The 19,164-nt window shown below is 42.0% G+C and overlaps 1 protein-coding gene across 1 annotated transcript in view; it reads right to left on the minus strand.

Moving 5' to 3' along the window:
• Positions 1-19,164, minus strand: part of LOC126273015 (C-Maf-inducing protein-like) — an 879,384-nt gene that overhangs the window by 453,638 nt on the left and 406,582 nt on the right. The window lies entirely within an intron of this gene.

Here is a 19,164-nt window from a genome sequence, read left to right on the forward strand (position 1 = left end):
GAATGAGGCTGGAACTTGAGACATGGTCAACAAGCTGCTCCTGCACACATTTGTTTCGCTTTTGATTTATGTTTAGAAACAATCTGCTGTCACTGACAAAAAACACTCGCCATCGATCGCATCGACAGCTGCATGGCCACACTGGACATGTCATGCAACTCATCGACTTTGAACTGGAACATATTATCCATTGGTATAAGTAAATATAATCCCCACCCTCTGATTCTGAACAATGTTTTTAAGAGACTTCCATTGGTTGTAATGAAGTAAGTGGAAATAGCGTCGCAATGTTCCCCGATCGGGGCTCCCTCGGCCTCACCGCTAACTCGCCCTGTAATTATCTGCAAAGACCCTGATTTTACAGTGGGTCCAAAGTCTGATAGCCCAATCTTATTTTAAGAGTAGAGAAGGAAAAGTGTAAAGCAAATAATGAAAAAAAAAACTGACACTGATCACGCTATACCGTCAATATAATTCAGAGGGGAAACGTACATAGCTTTCCACTTTTTGTCGATTTGTGCTTGCTTTCAAACAACTTCAGTGCGTTCTGTGCTCTCTAACAGAACAGTGAAGGCTGGGATTGAGTATTAAGAAGATATTTGCATATCTAAATGCAGAGGGTAGCTTAAAAATTACACACTTAGCGCTGATGTCCCTGTTGGAGGAGTACTGACATTCCAGGTGCATTCAATTGTTGTTGCAGCGTACTTCACAAGAAACCACTTTGGCAGCAATATAGTCAATATTCCTCTGGCTGTAGGGTGTAGATAGGATGGCTTAGGTAGGACTTAACAGCAATTTAACCGACAAACTGGTCGTAATTTTGAGACGATGTTTTGAGTGTATGAGGAAGGTTTGTTGTTGCACCGTACTTCACAACAGACCACCTTGACAGCAATATAGTCAATATTCCTCTGGCTGTACGGTGTGGATAGGACGGCTTCGGTACTACTTTAGAGCAATTTAACCGACAAACTGGTCGTAATTTTGAGACGAAGTTGACTACACGGAGAAGGTCCACAAAGGCAGATAATGTAGTAGTAAAATGCAAAGGAGCTGCTACGTTCTTCGTGTTTATCGTAACGTTAGATAATATTTAAAGGGTCCCACTTCCAGTTAGGTCAGTTGTAAAGAGGACAGTTAACAATGTGTTTCCGTATACACGACGAGGGACAAACCACAAAAACATTAAGATTTTTGATGCTGCCTCCTCTTTCATCGACAGAGTTCTCAACGTCACGTCCGATTTGTCCGCCGTTATGGGTCTGGCTCTGTTACTTCGTGTATCCACATATAATAACCACATCAAAAACACAAACACACACGAATTTTCGAAGGGTGCAATTCATCATTGCGACTGAGTCACTTTAGTTATTACTAACTACTAATAGTTATGGCCCAGCACAATGGTAAGTGTAGAAGCCTGACGTGTGAAGGCCGTAGGTTCGAAACCTGTCAAATGTAATGATTTTTTTGTATCTAATCAAAAGTGTCTGGTTATTATTTTTATTCAATTAAATTGCTTAAATGTAACTACTTTATATCTAATACTATGTTGAGTTATATCCTTATCGTATTGGCTTTATTTGCTTTAATTTTTTATCCTATCATTCTTTTTTCGTTTGGAATCTACTTGAGCCACCTATAATCTGCAACCAAATGCCAACGAGGACTGCTCATATTTTGGTAACTCAGAAGCTCGTGTAGTCAGTGTGAGGATATTTTCAGGTAACCAATGATAGCAGAAAATTACAGTTTGCTTATAACGCTGAGACTGAATTATTTTAGTTTGCTCGTAGAGGTTAGCTTTAATTGCCGTGAACAGAGCGATCGTGATTTTACTTCTACTACAGACTGTTGACCGCTTTTCGGATACGTCGCATTTCACGAGGTCGTCGTTAGCTTAGGAAAAGGATACGAGTAGAAAGGGAGAGCCACAAAACACGTCGTCTGTCGCAGTTTGGTCACTTGTCACATAAAATCGGCGGTCGACAGAGCCTCTCGCATTTCTGACATACCTCGCGGCGTCCACTTCCAACATTGCTCCGTATTGCACGTTAACAGAATTTGCGAAGTGACTCGCCGTGATTTTGTGTCGTCTATAGCCGAGCGGCAACCGGCAGCCGATATGGTAACACTGTGGCGGCAAGTGACAGCCGTCGACCATCAAGTAATTTTTATCGGACTATGGTGAAAATTTCTTCAGGACTGGCCACCCGCTCCGGCTTCGCACGGGTAGCACGAATACTTACGGCCAGACGCCTGGTCTTGCTTAGCGGTGATTCGTTATACACAGAAACCTTCCCCGTAATCAGTCTATCTGTTACTGAAAACCTTATCAGAATCCCTACAGAAGTTCCATCACATGCAGACAGAATAATGCGGCAGTGAACTTTTTAAAGTGCAAACGGATGTAGTAACTTAAAGATATGTACTGACAGAAAACGACGCTGGGGGCTTCAATTTGTAATACGAGGGCTGTTCAGAAAGAAAGGTCCGATCGGGTGCGAATGGAAAACACAGTGAAAATCTCACGAAGCCTGGCACAGATGTGTTGGGCAGTATCTCTACTATGACCCTCGATAGCGTCACGTCGCTCTTTTAAGAAATGTTCAAAGGTGTGTGAAATCTTATGGGACTTAACTGCTAAGGTCATCAGTCCCTAAGCTTACACACTACTTAACCTAAATTACCCTAAGGACAAACACACCCATGCCATAGGGAAGACTCGAACCTCCGCCGGGACCTGCCGAACAGGTCGTGCGGTAGCGTTCTCGCTTCCCGCGCCCGGGTTCGATTCCCGGCGGGGTCAGGGATTTTCTCTGCCTCGTGATGACTGGGTGTTGTGTGATGTATTTAGGTTAATTAGGTTTAAGCAGTTCTAAGTTCTAGGGGACTGATGACCACAGACGTTAAGTCCCGTAGTGCTCAGAGCCATTTTTGAACCAGCCGCACAGTCCATGACTGCAGCACCTCAGACTGCTCGGCTAATCCCGTGCGGCAAAATGGCTCTGAGCACTATGGGACTTAACATCTGAGGTCACCAGTCCCCTAGACTTAGAGCTACTTAAACCTAACGAACCTAAGGACATCACACACATCCATGCCCAAGGCAGGATTCGAACCTGCGACCGTAGCACCGGCGCAGTTCCGGACTGCAGCGCCTAGAACCGCTCGGCCACAACGACCCGGCTCGCTTTTTTTAATTCTGAACGCACAGTGAACACGTAAAGATGCCTGGAAGAATATAATCTCCCGCCAGGTATGAGAGCCTGAAGAGAGATTTCGCCGGATGTCATGCAACCCATGTAGCTTAACTGTTACGCTTTTCCTCCTTCGTGACAATTCTCGCTCGCACTGCTGGGGCAATGAGGATGCTCCTGCAGCGTTTTCCATCAGAAGACTTTGGTCACACAGAATATAGTCCGTAATTGACTCCCCCTGAGTTTGATCTCTGCTTACATGAACCGCTGGCTACGAAGTCAACTTTTGGCTCAGACAACTAGCTGCAAACCATCGTAGAGAATTGGCGGAAAGCATAGTCGGCTGTCTTCTTTGACGAGGGTATTGGAAAGTTGGTATAACGCTACGACAAATGTCTAAGCCGGAGCGGCGATTACATAGAGAAATAGCTTGAAGGTATAGCTCCCTGCTGCAAATAAAACGTTTTCCATTTTTACAGTGGTTTCCATTTCGCGACCGATCGGACCTTACTTTCCGAATAGCCTTCGTACACATAGAAGACACGGTGTGTAATCTTAGCAGATGGTAAGATCCTTGGTCGTTCGCGCTAAAAATCACGAAACTTACAGAGAACGACCCAGCAAGAGAAGTAAGACGCCACGACTTTGCGTCCCGGGACTGGGCTGTTCATCCGCCGGCCTATGTTCTCCGCCTGTCGGCCAAGTATGAGAGGGGAGGGTGCGGTACGGTACGGTCCCTGAGTGGAAGTGTTGACGGTGGCTGCGAAGCAGGCGACCCCGTTTCTCGGAGTTTTATTCCCCCGCAGGCAGCGCCGACCTCGCCGAATTTTGGCGGCCGCACGCCTCCAGCACCGGCGCCTATGACGCGGGCTCTGTCTGGCCACGAGATGATAGCGAATCGATCGCTGTAGGCCGCGCCGACGCCGGGCCGCGCTGCGTAAACCAAGTCCCCCATCCCCAGCCCGCCGTCCACGAGCCAAACCAACACTGAAGTTAATCTCGGCTGCTTTCCCCCACCGCAGATGCACATCCTATCTCGTCCGTTCCTCTGCGATGAAACGTCAACACTCAGCTGCCCAAAGACCTTTCTTTACCACAGACGCAAGCTCAGCTCTTTCCTCGAGGGAAGAAAATGGCAGTGAAGCGGTGTCTCAACATAGTCAATACTAGTCACTAAATTACCGTTCTCCATTGAAACTAACAACAGTTACTATTTTTAAACGAATTGGCGTTAGAAGTTTGAACGGACATTCGTGAACGATTGACTGAACACTCCTAAACACTACTTCAAATCGCTAAATAGCGAGAATCCATTTGCTATAAATACTTTATTGTCGCGTTTCGGGCAATAGCGCACCATCAAAAATCAAAAACAAACTTGATATAATGTATCGTGTCAAGTGATAACTCTACTAAAATAGTTATTATGATGGGCTATACTCGAAAGCCGTCAGTAGAGTATTTATAAGAGGTGGATTCTTGTAAGTTAACGATCTGAAGCAGCGTTAAGGCCGTGCCCAGCACTCCTGCCTGACCTTGTGTCGCAAGTTACTGATAGTTTAAAACGAGTCAGTCATTCGAAAGTGATATCTTCAGCAAAATAGAAGCTACTGTGGGAATCTACTCTTGCCACTTTTCCTGCTTTGTGAATTATTTCTTTTTTAATTGTTCCTCTTGCACACAACAATGTTTTTACACATTTTTAATCATTAGAAAAACTATGTTTCGACGCGAATCTATCTTCTTCAATAGGTCTCGTTTCAATCTTAATATTAACGGCGTTTCAGAAATACAATAAAACCCACCGATGACTCCAGCCAATGTTGCCAAAAGCTTTCTCTAACTTTACAAATGCTATAAATACAAGTTTGCCTTTCCTCAAGCTATATTCTAAAGTCAGTCCTAGCGTTAGAAATTCCTCGCATGTTCCTAAATTTCTCCAGAACCCAAACTGATCTTCCCTGATGTTGGCTTTTGCCAATTTTTCCTTTCTTCTCTAAATAATTCGTGTCAATATTTTGCATCTATCTCTTATTAAACTAACGGTTCTCCCGTATTTACACCTGTTAGCACCTGCCTTCTTTAGAACTGTAATTATTACATTCTCCTTGATAGTCTGGGGCTATTTCTTCTGCTTCAAAAGTTGCGCACCATATGAAACAGTTGTGAGACGGCTGGCTCTCCCGATGATGTCAATAACTCTATGAGAATGTAGTCTACTCCAGGGGCCATGTTTCTGCTTATGTCTTTCAGTGCTCTGTCAAATTCTTTTCACAGTATCATACCTCCAGTCTCTTCTGGACCTTCCCCGTCTCCACCTCCTGAAACGTTCCCACTGATCGACGGTCTACCCTCGATGGTCCCATGGCCACTGCAATCATAACTAACAATTTTATTGCTGAACGCTTAGGGGTTGTTTGCTGCGGACCTCCATGTTCAACAATGTACAATGAACAGTGTGCTCCAAAACACTTGTGCGTGCATCAGCACTGTGGTCTTTCGGCAGAGATAGCACAGATCTATCTATCCTACTTCTCAGAGCAGGTAAGGCTCTGAACCTCACGTTCTGTGAAGAGCCGTGGACATCCAACCGTTTAGTGCTCAGTGATAGTTTCACTGTCCTTCTTACATATTTCCGTAGATGCTCACGACAATGGCTCGTCAACATTCGACCAGCTTCTCCGTTTCGAGGTACTCGTTCACAGGCTCTGCATAACAACATTCTGCCCCTTGTCAGAGTAGCTTATCTCAATGGATTTCCCCATTTTCAGCCATTATCTTCGTTAAGGTGACTGCCGACCGTGTGTGCTCCGCTTACATACTTTTGTGACCGCCTCACGTGTACGCAATGCCACCAGGCGGCATTCAACCTCGCGGTGGGCAGTGATCACAATGATTTGGCTTATCAGGGACATTAAGCGACTCATCTGCATAGGAACACTTCAAGATTACCAATTTTGTGACCAATTCACATGAATTCATTGAGCGTGGGTATAGAACAGTACGAAATAAAAGAAACCATGTTTCGAAAGACGTGGAAACTTTCTTCTTCCAAGACACAATGACTTACGTTGTTGATTCTTGCTTAAATGCTCTTCCGTAAGTTGTGTCTCACAGCTAAATCTGGTAGTGATTACGTGAAGAAATACTTGATTGTTGTTTGTGTCCGAAGGGTAGAGTGGCAGAGGCGAGTATTGCCTAATTTTATTATATCGATGGTTGGCGGCTTGCAGCGAATCGGCCGCCAACTGCTGCGTGCTGTGTTTTCGCTGTGTCCATCATTAGCGCTGCCCGGCAGTTGTTGGCGACCGTTTGTTATTCTGTTTATGTTCGCGCCTCGCGGTGTTGCTGCTTCGTGACGTAGGGCGCCGTCTGGGAACTGGCAGACGGGACGGGGCAGGCTAAAATCCTCGAATACTATTTAGATCTTTCAAATCATCAATTCAGAAGTTGTGGAGGAGGAGGTTAGTGTTTAACGTCCCGTAGACACCGAGGTCATAAGAGACAGAGCGCAAGCTCGCATTAGGGAAGGATGGGGAGGGAAATCGGCCGTACCCTTTCAAATGAGCCATCGCGGCATTTGCATGAAGCGATTTACGGAAATCAGCGAAACTCTAAATCTGTATGACCGGACGTGGGTTTGAAATGTCGTCCTCCTGAATGCGAGTCCAGTGTGCTAAACACTGTGCTACCTCGCTCGGTGGAATGTGTTGGACGTAACAGAAACGCAGCAAAGCATTGAGGCCAGACACGTAATGTTTTGAAGACACACGTTGTAAAGCATTTATACTGATGGAGAAATGTAGATAGTGACAGGGGAGATCATGACGCTTTAGACTGCTTAGGGATTTTTTTTTTTTTTTCTTCCGAGGGCGGGAGCATGGCAGAGGGTAAGAGGGTGCCAAAAATACAAGGCTGTTCAGTCAACACATATTCTAACAGCTTATGGAAACTACAGGGGATTCGGTACTGGAGTCAAAGTATAAAAGAGCTTTGTAACGCTTATGACCAAATAAGGGGGAAGCAATAAATAAAATTTCTAAAATCATTGGGGGAGGTGACATCCAAGTGACTACGAAAGTTGGAGGGCAGAATCGACGAATATAGAGCGATAGCATCAGCCTTTCGAGAAAATATCATCCACACAATCCCGAATACAGCAAAAGCAAAACAGTGCGATAACTATTACACAACCAGCTTAATAATTCGTGCTTCCAAGTTGCTGGCAAGAAATATAAACAGAAGAATAAAAAGAAGATTAAGGTTATGTTAGATAATCAGTTTGACATTCGGAAATGTAATCAAGACAAGTTCATAGACCCAGAAAAAGTGCATGACTATGTATAATCGTGCAAGATGTTCAAAATGCTCAGTAAAATAAGGCTAAGCGATAGTGAAAGACGAGTGATGTGTCTGTCAGTTCATATTATGAATTAATGTACCTCGCTGCATTTTTTCTGTGCGTATGTGAAGGCTAATCTCAGGAGCAACTTTAGGGCTTTTGACGGTTTTCACCAATAGACTGATTCACGAAGAAGGTTCGCGTATACAATTTATTACCGCTAAATAACGATGGGAATAGTAAATGTAATTTTACCTATACGTTGAGATCAAATCATGGTAGCTTTTTCAGGATCATCATGCATTATGGTCAGGAAATGGTTTATAACTTTTCACCTTTTAGATGCAACTGATGTAGAGATAGCGTTCTGTCAAAATTTTTTATTGCATCAGTTCAGTTTCTTGTTTCCATGCTTGAGTTTGATTGTTAGTGTCAACATTGTTTAACTGAGACATATAGCCACTTTCAAATATTAACTTTTGACTATTCATGATTTTCTTATTTAAAATATAGGAAGTAAACAAACAGGTTGTATATTCACTTGATCCGGAACATTCATATTTCCTCTTAGTGACAGCAAGTATACTTACCATGAAAATTCTGACACGCACTGCGCAGTCGCGTAATTTTTTTTCTTTTGTTAAAGCTTCACACACGTATTGCAATCAGCATGCATGACATTTGATAGCTGCGCGCTACAAAACCGGAGTGATTTATTTTAGGTCGACACACCACAGAGTGATTCATTACAGCTAATGTCTCAGGACAGAGTAGATCATCGTCGCGTAATTAAGACTCAATCCCAAGGCCATAACGAAGTATTGTCTGGTGTGTTTAGGAACCAGTGATGATTTGTCTTTTTCCGTGTAACTTCAAAGTAGCATCAATTACTGCACATGGTTGTTCTAGACGATAGTGAACCTTACAAGTCTTGTTGATGGACAATTTGTTAAGTAATGTGTTTACAGATAATTACTTCTCGCGTTTAAGTCATTAATTAGTAAAGCCAGGGAATAGATTGCAACTTATCGTTTTCAGTTCAATGTAATCAAGTTTCACAGAAAAGCCAAACAGTTACTAAATTACGCAGTACTAGTTTCAATGTATGAATTTTATATATTACAGCACATGAATAGCAAGCATTAATAAGATTTCATTTGAAGAAGCTAGAGGTACCATGTTATCACTCCACTTACATTTAGCGCACAGCGTTTGAATAAGACTTACACGTTGCGTTGAGAGACTTGTATTGTCACACTGTATTTTAGACCGTTTCAGCATATGTCATTCCACATAAGCTGCAGTCTAAAGACTGAATTACTTTAATAATCGAAACATTACGCATTAATGCTACTTCACAGAGAAGCATAAATGCCACACAGTTATAAATTCAAGAACAAATATTACGACGTATCAGTATCTTTAGAAATAAAGATTAGGAATGACAGCTAATACTGTGTCGTAACGTGTTTGGATGGATTTTGAAAAAAAAAAAAAACCGTAAGAATGTACCTGCAAATCGTACAAGCCCTATCGCAAGCGTAACCGCGGAATATTACATTCTTTTATGTGAAATAGCTGGTGGTAAAGGTCATGCTCATAAGTTAATTAGTAGTTCAGTAATCGAGCCCATTGTTGACAAATTATGGGCAATCTTACACGCGTAGATCAATAGAGCAACTCGGATGTGCAACACATTGCGCTTCACATTTCCTGCGGACGGCCAAAACGGCAACCAGCGATACATCTGCGCGGAGCAGGGTTGCCACGTGTTTCTGGGTAGTCCTGGGCCTTTTATGTGCCGTCTCCGACTATCTGTAGTGGACCCAAAGTCAAGAGGCAGCGCTTGTTTCGCCAGAGGCGCCGGATACGGTAGGCGAGGCAGCGGCTTGCAAGCGCTGAAGACTGGACCTACAATGTTTACTCTCTACGGCTGCCTCTAACACCACGCAAGTTGTTCCCAGATATCTTACTACGTTTCCTATCATCCTGTGCCTTCTTCTTGCGAATGTTTCCCATGTGTTCCTTTCTTCGCCGATTCTGTGGAGAACCTCATCATTCCTCAACTTATCAGTCCAACTAGTTTCCAACATCCGTCTATAACACTACATCTCAAACGCTTCGACTTTCATCGGATTTTCCGGTTTTACTACAGTACTTGATTCCCTGCCATAGAATGCTGCTCTCCAGACAAGTGTTCTCAGAAATTTGTGCTTCTAATTATTTTTTATGTCTGATACGATAACAACGATAACTATGACTGAAACTAGAACTTCATCTAGTATCGTGTGCTCAGAACAGTATTTTACTTTCTGCGAGTGTGCTCTGTTGTTAGGGGATCCGAGTTCGCTGGAAGTTGGACAATGAGCAATGGTCCACGCGTCAGGCTTCCTCACATGTTTTACTACAGTGCAACCAGCCTCCGATTGTACAGCGAAATCGCGACACTGCAAAGTTGTTTTGTTATGAGACTTGCCTTACCGGCGATGATGGATGAATTCGCGTGCGGTGTCTATCTTGAAGTCGGCAAATGTCTACAACTTGCAACAACATACAACATAAAGCAGTTCAGATTATATCCCACCATGTTCCTAACTCCGACGCCAATATCAAAAGCATCTTTCAAAAACGCTAATTGTGCAGCATTATAAAGCGCACGCCCTGGAGATCGCTTTGACACAGAAGAGAAATCCCGCGACGTATGTCAATATCAGCCGGACACGTCGTCGAAAAGGAATTTTTGATTTTTGTAATGCATTAACGTTACTGCCATGGTCCACCTGAACACAGTTAAACTATTTTTTTGGACTAAAGCTACGTGATGTTTATGTTTCCAACAGAGTGAAGGGAGCAGCCTGTCATTGCGGCATAATGACAAATGGCTCTGAGCACTATGGGTCTTAACGTCTGGGGTCATCAGTCCCCTAGAACTTAGAACTACTTAAACCTACCTAATCTAAGGACATCACACACATCCATGCCCGAGGCAGGATTCGAACCTGCGACCGAAGTGGTCGCGCGATTCCAGACTGAAGCGCAAAGAACCGCTCACCCACACCGGCTGGCACACAAAGACAAGTTCTTAATCTCTAAACCCGTTTCTGAGGTTTACAATCACCGGGGTGGAAATTCCTATCTATACATTGACATATCTTTGAGCTCGATGTTTAATTAAAAAGCAAGGATATAGCTTCACGATGAGAGAACCTGTGAAAGGTGTTACCAACACAGAATCGTAAATTCTAGACAGCCTTCTAAAGGCGCCATAGAGTCGTGGGGTTTCGGGTTCTTCTTAATAGGACAAAGGTCCACTATACAAAGAAGGCGGCTACACGTGTAGCGCGCGCTGTGTGGAAGGGACTGGGCAGTTTTTTTGTTGGAGGGTCACGGGAAATTTCAGAAAGAGCATCAGTCTAAAATGATGGAGGGCAAATACAGGACGAGGGTAGACGTAACAAAATCGCTACTGTAGTTGTAAACTGTCGTATTTGTGTTGGGAAAGAACCAGAGTTCCAAGAGCTAATAGGAAACACTGAAATCAAAAAAGGTATAGGTGCTGAAAACTAGCTAAAGCTGGAGATGAATTCATCCGAAATTTTTATGAAGGGCCTAACGATGTCAGAAAGCTGGATTAAATACAGATAATGGTGGAGTGCGTATTGGTGTCAGAGGTAGTATACCTTGCAGCGAAATTGATGTAGATACCTCCTGTGATTTCTTATATGTCAAGGTTATACTAGAAAACCGGTATAAATTAATAATTGGTTCCTTTTATCGACCGGCGAACTCAGATAGTACAGTTTCTGAACAATTCAAAGAAAACTTGAGGTTCATTTTAAATAGGTATCGCTCTCATACTATGATAGTTGGTGATGACTTCAATCTACCGTTGACATGTTGGCGAAAATACGTGTTAGAAGTCGGTGGTAGGCATAAAACGGCGTCCGAAATCGTACTGAGTTATTTTCAGAAAATTATTTTTAGAAAAACGTTTTCGATACTGCTGAGCAACAGTCATACAGTATTTTTGAAAGAATACACCGCCATTTGACTGTATATTGGTGTATTTTTTCTATACAATCTTAGATTTCGGCTTTTTAGCTGTTATCCAGTACAATGCTAAAAAATTTTAACATTGTACTCAACTACGGCGTAAAACCCGAAATCTAGATTGTACAGAAGAAAAATACATTAACACTCAGTCAGATGGCGGAGTATTGTTTCAAAAAGTTATTTTGAGCAGTTAGTTGAAGGACCCACACGAAGTGTAAATGGTTGGTAAACAATACTGAACTTCTTGGCAAAAAAATTCCTAAGTAAACAGTCACCATCATGACGGATACATGGATTGGTGACCAGAAAATCGTTATAGCAAGACTGAAAACCGTAACACACAAATCGATCAAACAAAAACGCAATATGTATCCATCTAAAACGCTGATAAAAATTTGCTTAACGTCTTCCTAAGACCGTCTTCACTCCTTCCAAATCAACAATACAAGCGTAGACCAGATGTGGCTTAAATTCAACTAAATAGTATCGTCGGCAGTTGAGATATATAAACCAAATAGATTAATAATAGATGATACTAATCCCCCATGGTAAACGAAACAGGCGAGAATACTGTTACGAAAGCAACGAGAAAGGCATGCCAAATTTCAGAGAACGTAAAATCTCCAAGATTCCCGATGTTTTAATAAAGCTCAAAATTCAGTGTGGACTTCAATGCGAGAGCTTTTGATAGTTTCCATAACGAAACTCTGTCTCTAAATCTGGCAGAAAATCCAAAGAGATTCTGGTCGTATGTAAAGTACACCAGCAGCAAGATACAATTAATATTTTCGCTGAACGATAGTATTGGTAATGCCACCGATGACAGTTCCACTAAAGCGAGTTTATAAACACGGTTTTCCGAAATTTCTCCACTAAAGAAGACGAAATTAATGTTGCAGAAATCACATCAAGAACAGCAGCCAAAATGAGTAAATTGGAAGTAATATCCTGGGTGTAGCGAAGCAGCTTAAATCACCTAAGAAAGGAAAGGTCCAGATGACATATCCGTCAGATTCCTTTCAGAGTACGGTGATACAATACCTCTATACTTAGCAATCACATGCGACCACTCGCTTGACGAAAGATCCATTCCAGTAGGTTTTTGGAACATACACTGTGTTCGACCATTGTTAATAACCTCGAAGAAAACGATTTATTGTGAAATAGCGCGGATTCAGGAACTATCGTTCTTGTGAGAAACAACTATGTCTTTACTCACGTGAAGTAAAGAATGTTAATGACAGGGGATCTCTAATTGGTTCCATATTTCTATATTTCAAGAAGGTGTTTGACGTCGTTCCTCACGAGCGATTTCTAATCAAACTGCGTGCCTACGGAATATGGTCACAGTTGTGCGATTGGATTTCTGATTTCCTGTCAGGAAGGTCACGGTTTGTAGAAACTGTCGGAAAGTTATCGAGTGGCAGCCCTCTTAAATAGTTTGAGATGATGCTGTCATTTAGAGTCTCAGAAGGTTATCAGATGATCAAAAACGATTGCAAAATCATTTAGGCAAGGTATTTGGATGGTACGAAAAGTGGCAACTGATGCTAAATAATGAAATGTGTGAAGTCATCCACATGAGCGCTAAAAGCAGTCCGCTAAATTTCTGTTATGCGTTAAAGCACAAAGATACGAAGGATGTGAATTCAAATAGATACAAAAGCAGTCCGCTAAATTTCTGTTATGCGTTAAAGCACAAAGATACGAAGGATGTGAATTCAAATAGATACGTAAGGATTACAATTACGAATAACCTAAACCAGAATGATCTCGTGGATAATGTTATGGAGAAAACTGACCGAAGACTGCGATCTACTGACAGTACTTAGAAGATGCAACAGGTCTCCTAAAGAGACTGCTTACACAACGCTTGTCCGTCTTAATCTAGAGTCCTACTGTGCGGCATAGGATCCGCGTCAGACAAGACTGACGGAGAACTTTGAGAAAGATCAAAGAAGGGAAGCTCGTTTCGTATTATCACGAAACATGAGAGGGAGCGTCACGGACATGATAATGATTTGAGATGGCAGTCATTAAAACAAAGGCTTTTTCGATGTGGAAGGTTATTTTTACGAAATTTCAATCACCGACTTTCTCCTCCGAATGTTAATGGTGTCTATCGACTAGGCAGAAACGCCCATTGTAATAAAATGATAGAAGTCAGAGTTCGCACGGAAAGATGTAAGTGTTCGTTTTCCCGCACATTATTCGAGAGTGGAACGGTAGAGAAATATCTTGATGGTGTTTCGATGAACACTTTGATAGGCACTTAATTGTGAGTTGTAGAGTAGTGACGTAGCTGTAGGTAGTTTTCACCCGTACAGTAGAACACCAGAGCCGTAGGGAAATAGCCGGGTGAATATATTCATTGCTCTGAAATGCACCTTCACTATTGTTTAATCATTTCTTTATGGAGAGCCCTTTTATTTTCAAGTAAGCGGCTTTTTGAGACGTATTGCTGGTCAAAAATTGCCTTCGTTTACCCCAAAAAGTTTTGTAAACTTTTACTTCGAGGTTTGCTGAGTTTCCACTCCAGAAGCTGAAACGTTCTTCCCTAGGCTTTTGTAATAGCCAACAAACTTGCTTCGCTATGTATTTAACTTTGAAAAAATTAACTGCCTGACGACTGTGTATATGATTAATCTTGTAGCAAGAGTTATAGCCAGTCAACGATGAAGCGCTAATAGAAAGTTTATCACAGGCTTCCTAGAAACAGTAATGCGTTTACAACATTGAATAAATAATAGATTCATATGGGAAATTTTTTGTATATTTTGGTTACTAATTGGAATTAACCGCAAATGCTGAATTAAGTAAGGCTGATCGTTTAGAAACTTTATAAAGCAACAAGGGGACTGTGAACATCACTTCTGGTACGATCACGTTGTCTTTCTGCTGAGACGAGTTAATTTAAGGCTCTTAAATTTCCAACTGATTACATTCTAATAAAATTCATCCTCTTCCAGCCGGACGAAAGCGAATCGTATTCAAGCATCGCGCCTTTTTAGCGATCTCAAGGGCTGGAAACCGGAGAACTTTAAATTATTTTTCGTTCAGTTATTATAAATAGATTTAATCCAAGATGCAGCAGGAGTGACGGAGATCACTATTATTCTAACTTAAAAACGATAATGCCCGAGAGTAACGGCTGATGTTCACCACTTACGTTGCTCGCGATAACCTACCGCAGATCCGCGGCACTTCATTTTCGTTTTATATGACGCACGTGAAAAATCTCACAGTTATGGTGCCTATTCTGAGGAGGAGGGGCGTGGTCGTACCGTCATTCTGTAGTCATGGCAACAGTTACCGGGCAGTTTTCATGTTAGCTTAGCCGCCATTTGCAAACCGACGCACAGGTGGACGGTCATCTGAAGGAAAATCAGTAAAATAACACAAACTCAGTTTAATAAGCCACGGCTGCAAAATACTAACGCGAATTCTTTACAGACGAATGGAAAAACTGGTAGATGCAGACCTCGGGGAGGATCAGTTTGGATTCCGTCGAAATGTTGGAACACGTGAGGCAATACTGACCCTACGACTTATCTTAGAAGAAAGATTAAGAAAAGGCAAACCTACGTTTCTAGCATTTGTAGACTTAGAGAAAGCTTTTGACAATGTTGACTGGAATACTCTCTTTCAAATACTAAAGGTGGCAGGGGTAAAATACAGGGAGCGAAAGGCTATTTATAATTTGTACAGAAACCAGATGGCAGTAATAAGAGTCGAGGGGCATGAAAGGGAAGCAGTGGTTGGGAAAGGAGTGAGACAGGGTTGTAGCCTCTCCCCGATGTTATTCAATCTGTATATTGAGCAAGCAGTAAAGGAAACAAAAGAAAAATTTGGAGTAGGTATTAAAATTCATGGAGACGAAGTAAAAACCTTGAGGTTCGGCGATGACATTGTAATTCTGTCAGAGACGGCAAAGGACTTGGAAGAGCAGTTGAACGGAATAGACAGTGTCTTGAATGGAGGATATAAGATGAACATTAACAAAAGCAAAACGAGGATAATGGAATGTAGTCAAATTAAATCGGGTGATGCTGAGGGAATTAGATTAGGAAATGAGACACTTAAAGTAGTAAAGGAGTTTTGCTATTTAGGAAGTAAAATAACTGATGATGGTCGAAGTAGAGAGGATATAAAATGTAGACTGGCAATGGCAAGGAAAGCGTTTCTGAAGAAGAGAAATTTGTTAACATCGAATATAGATTTATGTATCAGGAAGTCGTTTCTGAAAGTATTTGTATGGAGTGTAGCCATGTATGGAAGTGAAACATGGACGATAACTAGTTTGGACAAGAAGAGAATAGAAGCTTTCGAAATGTGGTGCTACAGAAGAATACTGAAGATAAGGTGGATAGATCACGTAACTAATGAGGAGGTATTGAATAGGATTGGGGAGAAGAGAAGTTTGTGGCACAACTTGACTAGAAGAAGGGATCGGTTGGTAGGACATGTTTTGAGGCATCAAGGGATCACAAATTTAGCATTGGAGGGCAGCGTGGAGGGTAAAAATCGTAGAGGGAGACCGAGAGATGAGTACACTAAGCAGATTCAGAAGGATGTAGGTTGCAGTAGGTACTGGGGAATGAAGCAGCTTGCACAGGATAGAGTAGCATGGAGAGCTGCATCAAACCAGTCTCAGGACTGAAGACAACAACAAACAACAAGTCTTCTGTAAGTAGGGGAGACCGAAAGGTTCTCCGAAAATAATTCCTCTATTAATCATTACTGAAAGATATTAGTTCTGCAAATCTTCTTAAGAACTGAGTAGTACACTTTTCTTGCGAAACAATATCATCCTATCTGAGCTGCCTTAGGTACATGATGAATATAGAACTGAAAAGTAAAACAGATTATCGGCTCGAAAAATTGCGTAGTACCATCACACTAAAAAAAAAACTTTGCTTTCTGAGAAATGTAATTAACGAAAGTGAGAAATGGTCATCTGTTATACTATGACAATGTGGCACGTTGTTTGAAAACTGACGGCACAGTTAATAGTGAAAAGAATTACCTCGATATTGTCTGCGTATCTGTACGCGAGAAGAGAGGCCAATTCGATAAATTGACCGAAAAGCATGTACTGTTGTAAATGCATCCTGAAACATTCTTTATTAGTATGATGGCGACATGAAACATTTACGAGGCGAACAGGAGATAGTGTGCTAGAAGGCTATGTAATAACTTGCACCGTAGCAAATCGGTAGCAAGGGGCTTTGGTCAGGGCACTGGGTGGTTTTCTTTAGGTTAGATTGCCCCGGAACGGTTCAAAATGGATGCAGTCACGAAGGGAGTAGTTGGGACACAGGACGAGAGTAAACCTAGAAAACAATATTTCAGTTGTAAGTCGTCATAGTTCCAGGCGTTAGTACAAGCAGCCCCCACTGAAGCAGAAATCTTTATAGGTACTGAAAGCTGGCCAAAGCCAGAGATACCCTGAATCGACGTTTTTATCAAGTACCTAATAACATGAAGAAAGGATAGGCGATTTTCAGATGGTGGTAGCATTTTTGTTTCTGTCAGAAATAATTTATCTTGTACTGATATTTAAGTAAATAATTGCTGTGAGTTTCATTGGGTAGGAGTTATGCTCGAGAGCTGAAATAAACGAATAATTGCTTCCTACCCCCAACGCCCGCCCGCCCCCCCCCTCCCTCCCTCCCTCCCTCCCTCCCTCCCTCCCTCCCTCCCTCCCTCCCTCCCTCCCTCTGTCCCTCCCTCCCGACTCTGATGCAATGCCTCCAAATTTTTATATGTCAATTCGTACAGCTTTTTAAGTAAAACCAACATTATTAACATTCAACATCTTTATTCTTAATGTCTACATATTTATTTCTTAACATAGTCACCCTGGCGACGAACGCATTTCTCCCAACGAGAGACCAGTTTGTTGATACCGTCGCTATAGAACATCTGAGTGTGTTGACGGAACCACAACCTCATCTCTGCCTGCACCGCTTCATCACTATCAAAGTGAAGCCCTCAGAGACGTTCTTTAAGTTTTGGAAATAGATGAAGATGGGGCCAAGTGACGTCTGTATGGAAAATGATCGATGACAGTGAATCCAGGGCATCGGATTGTTGCAGATATCGCAGCACTCGTGAGTGGTCTCCTTGCTATGCTGAAGGAGAGGTTGTTCCATGTGTGGATGAACTCTTCGAAAACGAAACTCTACTACAGCATGCTGTTTCTCAACCATTTCTATAGATACTCGTACGTTACAGACCATCATGTTACAAGCTACAATTCGGAGCCCTGTAACAGCAGTGGGCTGCAAGCATGTAGGTATGATGAGTAAAGAGAGACAACGTTAATAAGTTCGTTTTGATAGTTTTCAGACAAAAATTCAACACGCCCTCGTAGTTATTAAAAGGCCCAAGAAAAAATGTTTTCAATTCAGTAGGTACTCTTATCATACAATTATGATATGTGATGGCTTCAGACTATCTTTGGTTTGTTAATAATATAAGAAAGTCGGTAGTGATAAAACTTCGTCCGAAACAATACTAAATGCTTTCTCCGAAAATTATTTTGTGCAATTCGTTCAGCAGACCAAAGGTTGCCATAACATATTAGAGTTCATAGCGACCAAAAATCAAGAGCGATCATTACAGATACAGGATTAAGTACCCAAAAGGTCGTTGTAGTGAGACTGAATACCACAATAGCCAAATCCACCGACAAACAAAAACACAATATTAGTATACCTATTAAAAAAAATCGATTGACATCTTCCTTCCGTATTATGTAAGCGTCTACCACATATGGCTCAAATACGAAGTAGTAGTGTTATCACAATCAAATCAATAATAGTCTAAAACGATCCTCCAAGGTACACAAAACGGGTCAACAATACCAGATTCTTTTAATAGTTCTCACAAAGGAAATCGTTCTCGAAATCAGGCAGTAAATCTAAAGAGGTACTGGTCGTGTTTAGAGTACTCCAGCGGGAAGACACCTTCCCTTCACGTCAGCAATGGTAATGTTACTAAAGTGGAATTACTATACACGGATTTACTAAATTCTTTCACCAAAGAAGATGCAGTAAATATCCCAGAATTCGAATCGAGAGTAGCTGCCAACGTAATTTCGAAATAGATACTCTCGGTGCAGTGAAGCAACTCACACTGAGGAGCCAAAACATTATTACCACGTGCTTAATAGCTTGTATGTACGTCTTTGGGAAGAAATACATCAATGATTCTGGGTATCAGGGATCCAACAGTTTGTTAGTAGGTTTGTGGCGGTATGTGGCATTAAATGTCTTCATACAGGTCATGTAATTTGGATAAATAACGGGCCGCTAATCTCCGTAAAGCTGACGGCGCCCGATAGCGACCCATATAGGTGCCACACGATTTACCTCAGCCGAATTTTGTCGCCGAAACATTAACGTGAGTTCGCTATAATGCTCCTCAAACCACTGTAGAATGTTCTGGCTACGAGACACAGACAGTTATACTCCTATAAGATCACATCGCAGACGGGGAAGACATCAAACATGAAGGGATGCAGATGGGTCGCAGCTCAGCGCTTCTTCGATTACAGCCGCA

This window comes from Schistocerca gregaria, chromosome 5 (assembly GCF_023897955.1).
Source record: "Schistocerca gregaria isolate iqSchGreg1 chromosome 5, iqSchGreg1.2, whole genome shotgun sequence".
NCBI classification, from domain to species: Eukaryota; Metazoa; Arthropoda; class Insecta; order Orthoptera; family Acrididae; genus Schistocerca; species Schistocerca gregaria.